The following is a 19,359-nucleotide window of genomic DNA, read 5'->3' as shown; positions in this document are numbered from 1 at the left end:
TTGCTTGCTTAAAATAAATTGACTTTTCAGCCCTGCAAATTTCACAGCGAACTCCCTACAAGGAACACATACACCCTTAAGTATTATGATTTAGTTTCGTTACACCCTGTATATATATTATGCACTAGCTGTTAAATATATATACATTTATTTGTACAAAAAAATAATTTTATTTAGGCATTTTAAATTACTGAAAGTATATTTCAATCAATTTGATATCCTAAATTGCCATTCTCAGTAATTAATCTGGCATCAACTTTCCTATAATTAATTGCAGCCGTAAACCGTTATTGAATTACATTCATTGATAACACCTGAGGCAACAAAGACCAACTTGGGTCCATTGAGGGCCGAATGAGTCGTCAATGTAGAAAGTGTATCGTGACCGAGCGATCACCGATAACGTATGTCTGGACGCGAACAATCGACGCAATCAAAGCCTACCACTTATGAGATAACCGTGGCCGATCCATTATGCGGAAAAATGGGGTAATCCCTTACGAAACGAACAGGTTGTGGTGATAAAAGGTATGCGAACAGCGAGTTCTCACAGGTTTTGAATAACTGGTATTCCGATGTTTCTTTTCGAGACTTGTCGTGATGGTTCAAACGTTTTATGATTAACTAGATGATGCCTGCAACTCCATTGCGCCAAAACTTTCCAGTACTTTATACCATTTTTCCAAATCCCCATACCAAGTTTCAGCAAAATCGATTCAGCGGTTTGGGCGTGAAGAGGTAACAGACAGACAGACAGACCCACTTTCGCATTTATAATATTAGATAGTATGGAATATGGATTAATAATATGACACCAAAGTGTACCTATAAAAATGACTGTTAATGATGATAAAATTAAAAAAAAATATATGAAATGTTTTATTGAATACCATGCAAAGATTGAAAAATTTAAAATATCGCGAAGAAAAGAGTAATAATTAAGTTAATAAAAACGTTAATGAAACGTAATTCTTTAAAAAAACCATCCACTTACTGAGTAATACCGAAACAGAACTAAATACTAAAACAAAACTTGGAGTGACTGAAATCTCGAACGTAACAATAATTGACATCTAGTATTGCACGTACAGCTGAGATTCTAAGGCTCAGTTTACACCACTGCAGAATGAAATGGAAGCGACTTTTTGAAACGAAAATAATTTACATAGCATAATTAACTTTATATCAACAATATAACACGCAAATTAAATATGTAGAAGCTAAAAAATTGGACGCGAGTTTTCCTCAGAATTCTCGAGACTTTTCCGGTGCCAATTCCCGCGACATGAGGCGAAATTGACGCTTGCATTCCGTTCCATTCCATTCCGTGTATATTGAAGCTAAATCAGAACGAAGCGAATGAAATCTCGAACGTAACAATTGACATCTAGTATTGCACTTACAGCTGATGATTCTAAGTGTAACAGTAGTAAGACGGCGACAGTTTGACGGCGATGATTGATTACCAGCGACACGGAAGTGTTGCGATATGCTCCTATATACAAGTGGAAAAGTAGTTTACGAGATGTTACTAAGGTATAGGTATACCCCGTGCGAGTTTCTTACGCCGGTTCTTTTCGCCGGGTTAGTTCCCGAACCGGTTGGAGGCATCATGTAGACTTTCAGAGAAGATTTGCAAAAATTTATTTTGAATAAAAAAAAAAAAATGAGTTTGAGTTTGAGTATAAGTGTCTAAACACACTAGGCCGAAAATACGCGCCTGAAGTTCGGCATGGTTACGTCAGCAATGCGCTACGCATACAATATAACGCGACGTAATTTCGTCATGATGTGTCATCATTAAAATACATCGCAGGCGTAATAATGCTGAACTTCAGCCGCGTTTTTTCCGCCTAGTGTGTTTCGATACTTAGTAGAAATGTAACGTAACTTAACGTAATTTTATTCTTAACAAACAATATTGGCAATTCTTTTCCATTAAATGTCGATGCTTTTCACTTATTACCTCTTATTACGCTCTCACTTAAAGAGTTCCAAAGAAAAAAAAATGAAAGATAAAAAAAAATGGAAATATTTTTTCAGTCAACAAATACAGCGTAGCGCGTTGAATTCTTTAGTATTGGGTATCAATCTCAAGATGATTTTGAATAAGTTTTGGCATGTTTTGGAATGTATCCTAAGATTTCAATAAATAATTTGACTATATATAAAATACTAGCTGTTTGACCGACCTTTGCTCGGTATTCGATAAAACACGAATTAAATGACATTTTCTAAAAATGATTCCTAGCTAGATCGATTTATCGCCCCCGAAACCCCCTATATACTAAGTTTCATGAAAATCGTTGGAGCCGATTCCGAGATTCCAATTATATATATATATATATATATATATATATATATATATATATATATATATATATATATATATATATATATATATATATATATATATACTTAACTGTGGTACTATCAATATGCCACCCAATGAAAAAAAAAAAACATTGCAATTTTGAAGATGAAATAATCACTTCAAACATAGTTCTACAATCTACACAGTATTCAGATCTATTAGATCGAGTCTGGTTGAATACACTCCGCATTTCGTAATATGAAATTGGTCCGAGTTATGTACGTCGGGACCAGCCGCGTGGAACAATTTTCATCATAATCCATTTATTGTTACGCGATGGACACTTCGATATTAAGAAAAGTAATTTACATTAAAATTACATACGTAGCATTAATCTAAGTGTTCAAACTTATTTGCTTGCACTTAAGGTGAGACCGCACTAAGCGACAATACGCGGCAGCGACGTGACGCGACCTTTTATGTGAACCGACGTTTGCCGCGTATCGTCGCTGCCGCGTAGTGTGGCTTACTTGATACTTCATAAGATTTTATACAACGAATATATTTTGGTTGTCGTGTCGCGTCCGCGTTGTGTCGCTTTAGTGCCTTTAAGGGTAAATTCAGATCGCAACGCAACGCGTAGATGCATTTCTTGTATTGAATAAGCTTTGTCCACACTGTGCCTTTTTCTGCTCATCAAGGGCATGCGAGACGCATGCCCTCTAACCGTATCCAAAACTTTAAAAATGACAATGTTGGCGTTGCGTTCGTTGACGCATTCGAGTTGAATGAAAGAAAATGACGAAAATTGAAGACGAAAGCGCATAGTGTGGACATAGCTATAGTAATAGACAGTCTTCCAATGACGTCTCTCGCAATTGAAGTCTCTCAAATCCATACTTTAATAATGCATCTACACGTCGCGTTGCGGTCTGAATTGACCCTGTGGCGGTACCCGCGTCGCGCGTCTAGTGCGGTCTTACCTTACGCATTTGCTTCTATTTAAAGTGATTGGCAGAACTAATAAGGCGCTACCACATGCTACCGTCTATTTGACAGCTGAAATAAAGTTGTCGTAATTCTTAATTTAAATTGCGAATTTAACAGCATATTTTCGTATTTCGAAGTTAGATATATTATGTTGCAACTTGTTAGGTTGTAGCAATATAAATATACGAATGCATAAAGTCATTAAGTTGCTAGACTCATCATCATCAATCATCATTCTACTTCTCTATATAACGTGACATTGATATGCTCAATTTTTGTTGTTTTATTGTAAGCTGCTTTGAAACTAAGTCTATTAAGTGGCTACCGGTGTCACAGACTTGTTAGTGTTGACCAAATAGAAGAAATATGAATGAATATGCAATATTGAGTTATCCAATATTTGAGTATGACACAAAAAATTGTGGGCGTTCCGTTGCACAACACAACAGGAATTAGAGGCTAACACAAAAAATCTTGTGCATTGTATAAGAACTATTGATACGCTTACATTGTTGTATAGTTGTAAACGATAGAGCCTGTTCCCGAACTTAAAATATTGTTACAGGATATATATTTTTTTTAATGAACTAAGGGGGAAGACGAGCAGGTCACCTGATGGAAAGCAACTTCCGTCGCCAATGGACACTCGCAGCATCAGAAGAGCTGCAGGTGCGTTGCCGGCCATTTAAGAGGGAATAGGGTAATAGAGGAGGGTAGGGAAGGGAAGGGAAGGGAAGGGAATAGGGGAGGGTACTTATACAGTGTGTAACAAAAATAAGTGATAATACTTAAGGGAGGGTTTTTTTACTTTTGTATGGATAAACTCGTGATGTTTGGGTCCTTGCCCATACAAAAGTGAATTTTTTTCGTCTTTCAGAGCTGCCACTTTCACAGTGAACTCTCTACAAGGAAAACGTACCCTAAAGAATTATCACTTATTTTTGTTACACACTGTATATTTTATGATCTGCAATATAGTCCAGTGTTTGGATATAATATTATTACTGGACGCTATGTTTGTCTATGCTTTAACATAATAATTACAAATCACAGTATGATGTCACTCACCGTAGTAAGTAATCTCACTTTTTATTACTTTTAGTCACAGTCAATGTGCGTTAGTTTTCACTTGGAAAGTTAGTCGTTAGCTCTATTATTTAATTATAAAAACTAACATAATTATAATTTAATTACAATTCCGTACAATGGAGTTTACCTTTGATGTGATATACTTACTCAAACTATAATGTCTCGTCTATGGACTATGAGGTTTTTTGACTTTGAGCTAACGTTAAAATATTCACTAATAGGAAATATTACGCAAAGGCTGGAGTAGAAGGCTCTACTAGCATATACCTACAGTAAATAAACTGCCCAAACTCCTACACGTTGCACACGACAGAAACGTTGTTACTTGTTAAATGTCGAACAATTTGTTTACTGTCTATTCTGGTACCTTTTTTTTATCGTTGGGAAAATGCAATTACGCATCCCCGGCGCGGCGGTCTGGGGATGGCTACCGGGGTATGTGGGACTTCCCAGGGCGGTGAAATGCCGCGCCCGGGCATACCAACTAAAAACCCAACGAGTGATCCTACTTTCCGCTTTAGGCAGAGCCACGGGATACGCGAGATACACAACCGCGACCCTGCCAGCGGATGGCACTAGTGCATGGCTGTTAGGCCCACACTGCACTGTACTATGATGCGATGCGCGGAACTTCTGGTACCTACTGCCCGAAGCGTGAAAACTCTGCAGTGATATAAAAAAGCCTCAAAAACCGGGCATTAATGTTATGTAAGTAATGTACGCTGGTTAAAATGGTAGCCATGAGATATCAAAAAGAAGCTTCTTAAATGCCAACACTCAAGTAATAATAATAGTTCCCACACCGGTTTCGGTGACGGTGGCCGGTTTCATTGAAACCAGGCCAGCTACGCAGGAGTAATTTTATAGTGCCAGAGTATGTGCGCAGTACACAAGAGCACTCTCCATTCCTTTACTCTCATAACCCAGTGGGACGGACGACCGACACGACTGGCGAGAGATCAGGCGCAGGACCGACTTTTTACATGCCCATCCGACGCATGGATCATCTTACTTGTCAGACAATCAGGTGATCAGCCTGCATTGTCCTAACCAAATAACATGTTTCCAACGCGGGAATCGAACCCACGACCTCCGAGTCAAGAGCCGCGCTCTATACCACTAGACCACGGAGGCGTTAACTCAAGTAATATAAACAATAAAAAGGTAGTGGTTATTGAATCTCACGAAGTGTGTTGAAATCGTAAATAAGTTTAGGTCTATTGCGGAACTCAATTCGCAGGAAAAATGTTTCACAGCGTTACCTTGTCGAGACTGCACGTCTGGGAATTTCTAAAAATCACTAATTAGACCACTAAAGGTTATTCGACAATTCGAAGTACGAGAGATACACGCTATTGGTTAAATAAGTAAACCTAACGGGCGAAGTTAGATAAATTTAATGATTACTTAGAATTGTATAATAGAACAGCTGCTTAGAGTATTAGTAAAGAAGATCCATACATATTATAAATGTGAAAGTGTGTCTGTCTGTCTGTTACCTCTTAACGCTTAAACGATGAACCGATTTAGATGAAACATAGCATGATCAGATCAAGACTCGAAGTGAGTCCCAGAAAAATGTACGGATTCCGCGCGATATACGAATTTCGGGGCACGGCAATTAGCACGACCCTGTTATAACAAAACGCTTTATCCTGTAACACGTCAACTTTAAAAAAATGAGTTATTTTTTTTAACTTAAGCTCGTTACCAAATTTTAATCAGTGTAGATAAGTACATGTTTTCTATAATATTATGAGCTGATTACTTATAATATTTCCAAATTTTCATTAGAACATTATTTTATCGTATTTTTTTAAATTAAGTATCTTGAAATACTTTAAAACATATTTTACGTTTTGTCGTGACATTTGGCAGGGTTTTGCAAAAATAAAAATAAGCTGAAACTTGGGCGATTGTTATCCCAGTACGGGTACAAAACGCTGAAATATTTAATATTTTTGCAAAACACTGTAAGCCGGGGTGGCTTACAGTGTTTTGCAAAACTATTTCATCCACATTTTGGGTTACAGCAAAATGATACAAAATGGAATATTTCGGTTAAAAACTTGTCCTTAATTTTTTGGGTTCAATCAAAACAAAGCTTACATCAAGTAGATAAATTTAGACTATATTTTTACAAAACGATGTAATCCGTGTTGCATTGTTTTGTCGTAACAGATGTCATGTAGTTAATAATTATTTTTCAGAAAATAGTATTAATACTACTTAACACGCTGTGGCATTAAGAGGTCGCACCGCAAATTTTCTATTTGCGATTCCTCGGAATGCGGCGCCACTATTGTATAAATACATTTAAATTGAAGTGCTCTTCTACTTGGGTCTACTCATCATTGTTTAACATTAAATAAAATCACCTTGGTATATAGGCAATTAATATTAAATTTAGCTAGTTTAGCTTAGCTAGGTTAGAAAGTTAAGAGGATTATACAAAAATAAATAATAAAATATAAAACTATAAAAACAAAGCAATGGTTTTAGGAAAAATTTGTAAGACATGTATAAGAAAACGCATTCTTCTGTTTAAATAAAAAACATACCGGGTTTCATTTAAACAAAAATCATTTTTTTTAATTGCTTTGCAAATTACAATACAAGTGCCATTCATTCGATTTCAACCTATGGAATGCCGAAGAAACTAAATATTTGCGAAGTGGCATGTGGCGACAGTGTTGTTTGTCATTGGCCCTGTCTAAATTAATGTTTGTGTGAAATCCTCACCCATAATTACCAACACACGTTTCATCAAGGCCGCATACCAGTAATTAATAAATGTTATTAATTAGCTATAATTTGTATATAGGCTATGAATGTAGAAAGTAAGAAAACATATTTAGTTTGTTCTAAGCATGTTTAATTTGCTTGAAGTTCATAAGCACATACAGGATAACTGGCTCCAATAATCTTAACACCATGCATAATCATATATCTTTAAACGAGCAATTCTTGTATGCATATATATATTATTTAATTGGAATCTCGGAATCGGCTCAAACGATTTTCATAAAATTTAGTATATAGGGGGTTTCGGAAGCGATAAATCGATCTAGCTAGGAATCATTTTTGGAAAATGTAATTTTATTCGTGTTTTATCGAATACCGAGCAAAGCTCGGTCAAATAGCTAGTAATACTTATACTTATACTACAAGCTGTGATATCGGCATCCATCATCATTAACCATTATATTTTTAGTGTTGGTCTCTCCTAAAGCCTCGTGGGTTGGTAGTAAATACAATTTTCGTGTTCGTACATCGTTTTTTTTATAGTTCCGTTTCTAATGCAAGCTGGAACAATGGATAATAATGTACCTGATGGATGAACATGTAAAAATTCGCTCCCGCCGTTCGTATTATGAGAGTAAATTGTAGTGGATTTGTTCATTGTGCGTTTTGGGCACTATAACGTAAGTCTGCTTGGTTTAAAAAAATAAAAAATGTTTTATTTTTTATAAAAAATGTTTTATTTCTGAGTAAATTTGAATAAAATTTTTCAGAATGTCTACCTGATGCCTACCACATTTCATTGAAACCACCGTTATTGAAATCAGTATGAGTAAGTAACTAGGTGTCAAGTGGAACACACTCGGCCGCAGGTCGACAACCGTATATCTGTGTGTCGTGAGACGTTGATTGTATCGCGCCGTTCGAGTCCGCTGTTTTTTATCGCCAGTTATTAATAGCCAACATAATGCAGGTACGATTGAATTACATTATAAAACAGTTTGCTTATAAAACTACGAGATGAGGCCCGCAACTCCGTCGCGACTCGTGACGCGCGAGAACCGTACATTTTTCCGCGATATAAATATCTCCCACTATATCAAATTTGAGTCAAATTCGTTTATCGGTTTGAGCGTGGCGTTGAGCAGACAGACTATGTATTTAGTTTATTACAAGTAGTTGTGAAAAGAATATTAAGTAAGAAAGAAAACAGAATTGTTATAACAAAGTAAACATAGACCGTTAAAGCTTTGAAAGGAGATTTTTATTGCATGTAGGTAACGATACTAACAAGTTGTACGTGAGGGTAATACGAACTCTCATGGCGAACAAAAACTAGAGGAAGTTTTAACAACACGATACAATTGTAGAGCAACTTTTACTTTTGATTATAGTTTTCCGATGACATTCATATTTAGGCATTATTATTAATTAAGTTTAATCACAGACCGGTTAAAGTATTGGTCTGTGGTTTAATCCACAATGTAATTTTAGCACGTTGTCAAAATTATAACGTCGCCAACTTAAATAAAGTGTCACTTGACTGACAGTTGACACTCACGCCCTCCTGTCAGTGTCATCCAAGTGTTATTTTGCACGTGGCTGAATTATGAGGTGGTATTACTTTGAGTGACAGCTGTTACAATGTTTTTCACGCCCCGAAACATAATATCCTTGCAAGTCTGTAAACATGTTAACATAAGTACTTGCGTTCTTCGCATTTATGAAGAAAGAGACAAGTTTTTGAATCAAAATAACCCAGTAGCACATACATATTATGAAATCCCTAGTGGTTTTTTTTTATTAATTGTAAAGATCAGCCGAAACACCAGTGTTTAATGGGACAGCTTCATAGAAACAAAACAATAAAGGTGATGTGATTAGCGAAGCAGAGGTCAATCGGTCCACAGATACAAAATCTGAATCAGAATTTTTTATTCACTTAAGCTCCAATAAAAAAGGCTATCAGTTGTCGAAGCATTATTGATCACATGCACTTAGCGATACGTTGCATGATAAATTATTGTAACCTCTATCGAAATCGAACCAGCAATTTGAATGGATCAAGAAAGTTGATCCTGGCTATTTTAATACAGTCATCAAGCATAATATAAATTAAAAGTATGTTGTGTAAGGTGACCCAGGATTATTGCAAAAGTTTGATCATGTTGCGAATGACGGGTTACAAAAAAAATGATCACATTTTTATGTAAATGGAGCACATAAAATAAGGATTTAAACATTATAATATACCATCAGAAAAGAGATCAATCAAAAGAGAGTACTAAGCAATAACTGAGTGACAGATAATTTTGTTTTATTGAAGAAGTACTCTACCAGTACTGAAGTATATAATGAAAGTAGTTTAATTAATTATTCTTATAATTTTATAGCTTTTCTAGTGAAAACTTCTTTAAAGGTGTCGTGCACGCTTTTTTGGAATGAGTAAAAAATAAAAATGTTTAACTCGTGTCAGGGCAGGAGTCAGGAAACGTGGAGTGATCGATTTATATGACAAATTCTTTGTCATATAAATTTTCAATCACTTCTCTTCCGAGGAGGAAAGGAAATAATGCACATCTGTTTCGTTTAATTTTCACACTCCCGGAGTTCACTCCGGGAACTTGTGAAAATTAAACGAAACTCATTGTTTTTTTCAGTAAGTAAGTGTACTGGATGCTACGGTATATCTGTTATTATTTAATCTGTGGCAACAAAGAGTAGCGTATCACGTAATGACGCGTTGCCCAACGCTTGCGTCACAGCGCATCCATGCGCCTGACGTCGCGGTCGCACGACCTTTGCACAAACCCCCAATTATCCTATCACACATAATATCTATTGACTACAAGATCTATGGTTGAAGAGACTAAAGGGCTAAGAGTCAGAGTAAAAACATTTAGATTTAGGATAATCCGAGTTTTATAACCTGAGTTATAACATTATTAAAGTTAATCCTGCGCTGATGATGTGGAGCCAGCTTGAATAGATATAATATTTTAATTCAGAGCTAAGAAGTTCAACCCAGTTTGGCAGATGCCTCAGATAGTTAAAATCAAAGTCAGTGAACCCAGCATAAGGCCATAACCGCTAGAGTTATAATAAATAAAATCTCAAGTTTCATCGCTGTTTATACTCTAGACTCTAAAGACTACGCGAATTGTTTACACAAGGCGCTCATGTATTTATGATGAGGCTGATAACTCTAAAAAGTTAATGACTTTTAGATGATGAAAGTTATTGCTTTATTTATCATACAAGGAAATACACGAGATGTGTTTAACGATAAAAAGGCATTGTTAACACTTTAAGATGCGATGATAAGTTGTGTAAAGCTCGATTTGTACATTGATTTCTTTGTGTGTCAATAGGAGAATCGTTCTTTTGAGAGAGAAGATGACGTAAAAGAGATTACTTGCTATGTATAAAAACTCAGCCAAGCGCGTCTGGTTTATCAATGTAATGTATATTTAAAATGTCATTATTGTAATGATAAAATGATTTGTTTGTAACAATAAACAGCTTATTTATCTCAATTACATGTGGTGATGATAAACGCGTAGGTTTTCATTGAAAATGCCTAGCCGCGGGGCATATCTGAACTAAATGCTCATTATTTTTTTTCTCTAAAGAGCAGGCAATGATACTTTAACTGCCCATTATCTGTCTATCTGTCAAAAGATTTAAAAGATAGATATGGCTAGACGAGTATATTGGCATGTTTTATTCCCATATCATTCTCGTTACAAAACAAATGGACACAAATGTATATTAAGGTAAATAGAGGACAGGCGTTGTAACTTGTAATAATATACTAGATACAGACTTATGGGGAAGTTTTAAGTTGTGGATGGTATTATCATAGGGGTGTGTAGGGGGTGTGGCTGAAAAGTATGACATTGATAGGACTAATTAGTGTCAAAGCGGCAGCAGTCTCTGGAGTGACATTTCACAATATGGCGGCGTTAATTCTGATTTTGGCTGCTTGCCAAAACAGCCTTGTAGTATTTTTTTTATTTCAGGTAATAGAGTCAAGCGTAACGAATAAAATACAATTATTTCTGGTGACTCTAATGTGCTAATGTGCGTACGACCACAAATGTGAAGGCCGGTGTCAAACGTCTAAAGGCCGGAGCGAGCTGTCGAAATGTCTTGTTACATCTTCTCATTATACCGGTAAATGGCAGGTTGTTAGCTGATCTAGAGAGTTTTGTAGTTTTTTGACAGCATACTTCTTCAGGATCAGGAGAAGCGAGACAGGCAGTTGAAAAAGGTTTAATATGGCTGTATTAAGAATAGACAGACATGAATGACTCTGTTTTGGTTGCGATTGGTTAAATTGAATAAATACTATAATTGAATCGGTAAAAACCCACGTGAAGAATAATTAGTGCTGATAAAGTATTTCGTCATTAATGGTAGCTTAGGGAGGCTGGAGACAATAAAGACCAAGGGAAGCAAAGTTCACGATACTTAAAGTGTAACTCTCTTTTTTGAACGAAGTTCCTTATCGTGCATTCGGCGTAATGGAGGCTAGACAGAACGATATTTGACCTCAACACTTTTTTAATAGTACCTGCATGGTAGGGGCAGAGGGCGTGACGTGATAGTATTCCTGTGCGTCAGCTAGATGACGTTTTTTTGAGAATAAACAACGACGCGTCGTAAGTATTCCTGGGCGTCAATGGATGGCATTTTTTTAATAACTTTTTTGAGTCTATAATATTATGTATACAGGTTTTTTGAACATAAGAAGTAATTTCGTTCCATTCGGGTGTCCCTTGACACCTCTCAAGTTTTTTCTATAAAAATAGGAGGCAAACGAGGAAACGGGTCACGTGATGGAAAGCAATTAAACATGTTTTTATTAACCTTTAGCCATAAGGCTTGGCTATAGCAATTAAAAAAACATTAAAATTAAATACATTTTAATGCTTATCCTAATTTATCATAATGTTGTTTATGTAATTATTAATTAACTTACTTAAATCCTCATAGAGGACATCTAAAAAATATAATAAGGGTAAATTCAGGCACAGGATAATTCTGGATTATATGATAATACTTAATCAGAGAGTGTACTTAATCAGCTCAGCCACAGAACACAAAAGTGCCAGCCTATTGAGACTAGCCCGGTAACCGGACGTTTGCGTTTATCATACCTAAACTCGGGAGTGAGACTTCTGTACCATAAGGTACTAATTATGTATTCTGTGGTACTATAGTTTAATTAAACAGAGTGTAGGTACTGCTGTAAAAAAACGAATTGATTTCTATATATTTTAGTGCTATTAAACCGCGGCTGGCGTGACTGTTTAATAACCTAGCACCTTTTGGTGCAAGTGTCAAATTTCGTCACAATTTTCTAAATTCTGTAGTGCGGCCTTTGTTCGTTGGAAAGCGCGCGGTGGAGCGAGTCTGCGAGCACGTTACACTTGCGCCATCGACGGAGGTCGGACGCGGAATTCATAAACATATTACCTCCTTTATAATATTTTTTAAAAGTGGCCGGCGGGGCTAAAATGGTTGCTTTGGAGAATCATATTTTGAATCATAATATGATTCATTTTTTAAATCGCAAAATGGTCTCTCTGCTTGCAATTCATGTCTAGTATTTCGTATTACTTTGACATTCATCACTTTGACAGTGTTGACAATTCATTTGCTGAATTGATTGAGAGGAATTGCTAAATGTGACCATTTTAGTCCCGCAGTTATAATATTAGAAAAATTGTAACCGGCCGCTTCTAGTATTATTTCTAGCTGACCCTTTGTTTAGCCATGTAATAAAATATTATATTCTACATAATAAGTATTAAGTATATTATATTTTGCAAGTCATTAACTAACATACATATCCTCATCTGTAATCACTATATCTATTTATTACAAAAACCTCAAAATTCCGTTCCGTAGTATTGAAATCAAATCATAACATATTTAGGTACAGTGGGAAGCGAGTTTGTTTTGTACAATGTAGTCTTTACTATTATATTATTACTAGCTGTCCCGGCAAACGTTGTTTTGCCATAATATAAAATATTTCGCCCATATTATTTTATTGAAGTGTCAAGTGACTAAATAAGTATGGTAACCATGGCAACGTCCATCGCTATCCCGTCGCACAAACAATGGTCGCCGTCAGTCTCGATTTGTAATAATTTACTATTATTTATTCAACAAATGCATTTATCAATATAAAAAGAAGCCAGTAGCCGATTCTCAGACCTACTGAATATGCATATAAAATTTGGTTAAAATCAGTAAAGCCGTTTCGGAGGAGTACGGTAACTAACATTGTGACACGAGAATTTTATATATAAGATTTAGTTGTGTTTTCTTCACTACCGACTAGTGAGTAGTGTCTACGTCTACTCTATGTAGAGACAACAATTTATAATGAGAGAAACGAAGGTTTAAGGAATGTCAATCTATATTTTCAGAAAATTATTGTTGAATTTAAAATTGGTTGTTATTTTTTGAGATAAGAATATAAAAGCTTCCGTCTGAAATGTTTAAGCGAGGATAACATGAAATTATTCTCTGAAAAATGTAAAAATACACGGCCAAACACATAAATTATGTGCTTATGATTCAACGTAATTAAAAATTCATTATCCTTGCAACACTCAATACCTTGTATGTAAATCAACAATTATTAAAAACTCATAAAACCATTACGTTAAAATTGATCCAGTTGTTAAAAGGGTTTTATGTGTTACGTAGAGAAAATGCATAAATTATTGAGATAAGCGCGACATATGAGTGTATGTAAAGCTGGCCATGACCTTAAGGTCTAAACCTGCTCGCCACTTTGCTGATCAATGACAAGTAACACGCTTGTTATAAATTGAATACGTTGTCGTAGCTATATTTATGATTTACAGGTAGGAAAAGAGTTAAATTTTTGTTAAAAAATAAAACATTACTCATGGCCGCTATCAAAATATTTTATATACTGCAGAGAAACTCCCAAAAAATGAGATATAATATTATGAAGTATCAAAAGTAAAATTAATTTAATAATTACTAGCCGTCCCGGCAACGTTGTTCTGCCATAAAATTATTTTCCCTGTTTTCCTGCTTTTTTTCTTGAAGTTTTTTCTTATTTTTTTTCTATAGACCTCACGGAGTCCGAGACCTTTTCAACGAATGCAAAGCCGTGGAAATCGGTTCGTGCGTTCTGGAGTTATAGCGTCAGGGAGGAAAACCCGACTTCTTTTTATAATATTAGATTATAATATAAAGTACTAGCATACAGACAGTTAAGTCATGAAGTAAAAACTCTTACTTTCCATTTAAAAGATGACAGGAAAATTAAAACTAAATGTGTCGGAAGACCAAAGTAAAGACCATTAAAACTATATTAGCTAAAGTAACATGTGAACTGCCCTCAATAAATTTTTAAGAAAGTATTTCTCGTGAGATTTTTAACATCTCAAATCATTTATTTAGGTCAAAATAATATAATAAAATTAATTATGACAATGTTAATTCAGCGATTTAGATATTTAACGACGCGTTGAATGTGTCGTTGACTTATATAATCGTTGTGACATAAGCGTTATACAATGTTCGCTGAGATAAATAAAACAAAACAATGAATAATTTGTTATTATAACAAACAAAAATGTTTTACTTTTGTCATGGCGTAGTTAGCCTAATTTTACTTTTAATTTATGTAAGTGCAAATCCTAGTATACTATATTCATTCATATTTTAATGTTGGAAGAGTGGGTATTTTGTTACATGAATGACTTGTAAAGCAAGTAAGAAAAATTGATGAGATTTTAGTAGGACAATTACATTTATTCTTTATCAAAAAAAAAGTTTTTAAAGAAAAGACTGACCGGAGAAAGAGCTTGCGTCTTCACCCCACAACTTCATTCTATTCGTTCCACGCATGGCAACCGTACATTTTCAATGGCAAATACTGTCATGTGTCCTTTGCTCAATTATTGGTACAACGATTAAAAGAAATGCGAGTATGTGGGATCTTGGTGTAATGACATCCGTGAAGAGGTATCAGATAGATAGATATTTGTGTTTATAATCTATATACCTTCTAAGATATTTCACTTTTAAATAATATTACATTAAGGGTGGGTTGCACCAGAGGCGTTATTATAGTTAAGGTTAAGGTCATTGTCAAATATGGTGACTTTTACTAGAGATTTGATGACAATATGTAGTAGACAAACTGTCAAATGAACTATTTGACAGTTTGTCTACTACATATTGTATGTCTGTCGTCACTTGATATTCTGTTCAACATCGAATTACTGTATTTAGTAATAGGTGAGCACGTTATATTTTATTAGAAGATATAAAACCTGCTTTTGCATTGCTAATTGTATAGGCGAAAGCAAAATGTCACGTATCTGGTAAGGCGTGAGCGAAATAAGCAAATGCAACATATTTTCTATAATCGAAATCGATTAGACCTCGGTACTGTTAGTCTGTTATATGTAGTACTGTTTAAACTTTAATAGAAGTGTGTTGAGCATTCTTAAGCGTCATTTACAACAAAAATACAAGGAATTAGGTTTTACGTTAATCTGAGTTTAAGTTAAACGCCGATTAAATACCATTTTCATTAGTTCTTCGTATTTAATTAAAGAAGGCATGATAATTAAAGAAACGATTCGTAGACCATAAAGAATTCATACTAAGTAATAATTATTAAGAACTACTAACTTCTTGGGATTTGAACCACTCAATCGATTTTGATAAAATTTATTATAATATATAAGAATACTATATAAGAACATAGAAATATTTCTATGTCCATATACATCAATTTTTTCCGGCAAATCATTCCCGGAAATGAACATAGGATACGTTTTAAAGGACATGAAGATGCTAAGTCGACTTTATACGTGAGAGAGCCATGCTTCGGCACGAATGGGCTGGCTCGACCGGAGAAATACCACGTTCTCACAGAAAAACGGCGTGAAACAGCGCTTGCGCTGTGTTTCGCCGAGTGAATGAGTTTACCGGAGGCCCAATCCCCTACCCTATTCCCTTTCCTACCCTCCCCTATTCCCTTCCCTTCCCATCCCTACCCTCCCCTATTACCCTATTCCCTCTTCAAAGGCCGGCAACACACCTGCAGCTCTTCTGATGCTGCGAGTGTCCATGGGCGACGGAAGTTGCTTTCCATCAGATGACCCGTTTGCTCGCTTGCCCACTTATTTCATAAAAAAAAAAGTCAAGTAACAAATTAGCAATATCGATTAGGAACTTCTAGTGTAACAACTAGTAAGCAATCTGTGCTACTAGATATAAGCAGTACTCGATAGTTGTACTAGCAAGTACATGAGCTGTTATGCTACTTACAAAACATCAGAACGGGCTGCAATCAGGTTATTCGGTGCTTGTAGACGAAGTATGACGTGAATAAATAGGACAAGAGGTAAATATCTATTAAGATATATATGGATTTAAGATAATTAAATAGGAATAAAGATAATAGCTATAATAATAGTTAACATTAGTTATCCTGAAATGTTTATTCTTTAATTTACCGTAAGTATACTTTATTGCAAACAAAAACCATCCTGTTTTTTTTCGTCTCTCATTAAATCATATAGAGGCAACAGACAAAGTGTTTTCGCATTAATAATATTAGTAAGGATTAAAAGTATAATTTAGCTTAACGAGTACCTAATAATTGCTTCTGTACTTAAAATGTATGTTAACGAGTAACTTATAATTGTTTCTGCAGTTACAATTTAAATTACCGACTTGATGAAGGAGACTAGATCATTATTAGGGTCACGTTTCAGCCATCATCTGATTGGCCAATTTCGAAAAGTTCATTGGCCAGACGCCACAGTGCCCCAGTGAATGCTAATTCTTTTAGATTTGGCGAATTGATTTTAAGCTTGTTGTAATATTGCTTGCTAAATAGTAGTTTTACTAACAATAAGTAATATTTTAAAGTACTAAGAAAATAGAATTACACAGTAAACGGGACTTAGAAGCTCAAAAATATTGAGTGGCAAATGCAAAATAATAGAGTCATGTAGACTCACTAAGGTTATAAATGCGAAAGTGTGTCTGTCTGTCTGCTACCTCTTTAGAGATACAATTTTATATGGAAATACTTTAAAAGACAGGTAATGACGTAGGGTATAGTCAGTAAAAAAAGTGAAAAAATTAAAAAGTGGCAACGACAGTGTCATCCCGTGGGAGAGCTATGCTTCGGCACGAATGGACCGGCTCGACCGGATAAATACCACGTTCTCACAGAAAACCGGCGTGAAACAGCGCTTGCGCTGTGTTTCGCCGAGTGAGTGAGTTTACCGCAGGCCCAATCCCCTAACCCCTACCCTATTCCCTTCCCTACCCTCAACTATTCCCTTCCCTTCCCTTCCCTACCCTCCTCTATTACCCTATTCCCTCTTAAAAGGCCGGCAACGCACTTGCAGCTCTTCTGATGCTGCGAGTGTCCATGGGCGACGGAAGTTGCTTTCCATCTGGTGACCCGTTTGCTCGTTTGCCCCCTTATTTCATAAAAAAAAATCCCTTTCAAATCAATCTAAGAAAAAAGGGATGACACTACGATCTTGCCACTTTTTAATTTCTTCACTTTTTTGACAGACTATATCCTACGTCATTATCTGTATTAGACAGACATACACACTTTCGCATTTATACAATCTACATGACTCTAATGTTTTGCATATAGTTTTAGTTGCGAAAAAATTCACGATTCCTGTGCGATAAACGAACTTCCGTAACAGAGTTGCGGGTAACATCTAGTTTTAAATAATATAGAAATTATAATAAATATACTTTTAAAATTGGATCTTCGACCACTGTTTGACCTCAACCGAAGACGACGCTGGTGTCAAAAGTTCAAACGGCCTTGACTTTTTAAGAAATACATTCTTCGTAAGGAAATGTTACAAAATGAATATTACTTTAAATATTTAAATAATATTCACATTATACGCGTGGCTTCCAATTCTATTGAGTTTTGGTCATTTTCGGTGAATTTAATAGTCTGTTGATAATGTAATCCAGAATTTTCTGTCGAAGTAAAGACTGCTTAAATTATAACTAAGCAATAAACTAAAAACGTTTTTCCTTCATAATATACAGTACTAATTTTAGTGGCATTAAGTCAATCAGGTAGTCTTTGATTGTTTGTTAATAAAATAAAAAAAAAACAGATTTTAAACGATATGTTTGGTAATAAAAAATTGAATTGTATGATGTTTGAACAGAATAATAATGATTATAGTACTGAGTCTAAAGCATTTTCAAATATTTTAATTCATCTATCCTGTTAACGAATAATGTAGATTAAAATGTGGGTGACAACTGACATGTAGAAACATCTGTCAGCCATAGCCGTTAATCACGGTAAAAAAATAAACTGAGATTATGTTAAAGTGGAAATGACTCTACATTTTCAAAAACAGAGTTTGTATGCTTACGAGAAATCGATAGGATCATAGTTGTGTAAATATCAGTATGTCGCGTCCGTACGACCTTCGTGCTAGATCCTAGACAGCTTTCGTTGTTTACTACCTTTAGGTGTACAGATACACTGACAGTTAACACGTGTTATTAAACCAGTTTAAATAGATTGGTTCATAATCGACCACTCACTGACGGAAACTTTCGACATTTAATTCACGAGTCGCGACGATAAATTCGTAAGAACTTTTTTTTTTTTACTTACGTGCAAAATGTAGATAAGCCAAGGATATTTTAAACTTTTTTTTAACACTGAATGTATTCCAAGAAGGTCACGATATACGGGAACAGCACTTTGTAACGCGTGAGACGTACCGACTCGCGGTTGTTGGTTCAGACACTGAGCGCGCGCCAAGGTATTGCCAACTTACTTTTACTTGCAAGACTCGCTCTAGGCGGCGAGACCTCGTTCGCGCCACTTGCATCCTTAAACGAGTTTTATTAAAAAAAAAGTTTTCCCCAATACAATTCGTATTTAATGGACGGGAATTCTGGTAATTAGGACTCCTATGAAACTATTTTTAACCTATTTCAAAAAAAGGAGGTAATCATGTCAACCCGTCGTATGTAGTATATTCAGAACTGCCCAATTTTCATATAATATTATTATTATGTTAGTTTTAAATATCAGCGTCTGAACACATGTGCCAAATTTCAAAAGTATGTATGTATGTTTTTATATTTGTGTTCTCATGTCTCTGAAACTACAAGTCGAATTAAGGCAATTCTTTTAA

The 19,359-nt window shown here is 35.3% G+C and overlaps 1 protein-coding gene across 1 annotated transcript in view; it reads right to left on the bottom strand.

The window, feature by feature from the left end:
• Positions 1-18,951, bottom strand: part of LOC121731099 (proteoglycan 4-like) — a 69,986-nt gene extending 51,035 nt beyond the window's left edge. Inside the window, exon 1 of the mRNA XM_042120436.1 lies at positions 18,831-18,951. The gene's annotated coding sequence lies outside the window, so the exon portion shown is untranslated. The remainder of the gene's footprint in view (positions 1-18,830) is intronic.
• Positions 18,952-19,359: the final 408 nt, after the last annotated feature.

Source organism: Aricia agestis, chromosome 10 (genome assembly GCF_905147365.1).
Source record: "Aricia agestis chromosome 10, ilAriAges1.1, whole genome shotgun sequence".
Lineage (NCBI taxonomy): Eukaryota > Metazoa > Arthropoda > Insecta > Lepidoptera > Lycaenidae > Aricia > Aricia agestis.
Note: the sequence above shows the minus strand (reverse complement) of the source record. Positions and strands in the feature narration are given on the sequence as shown.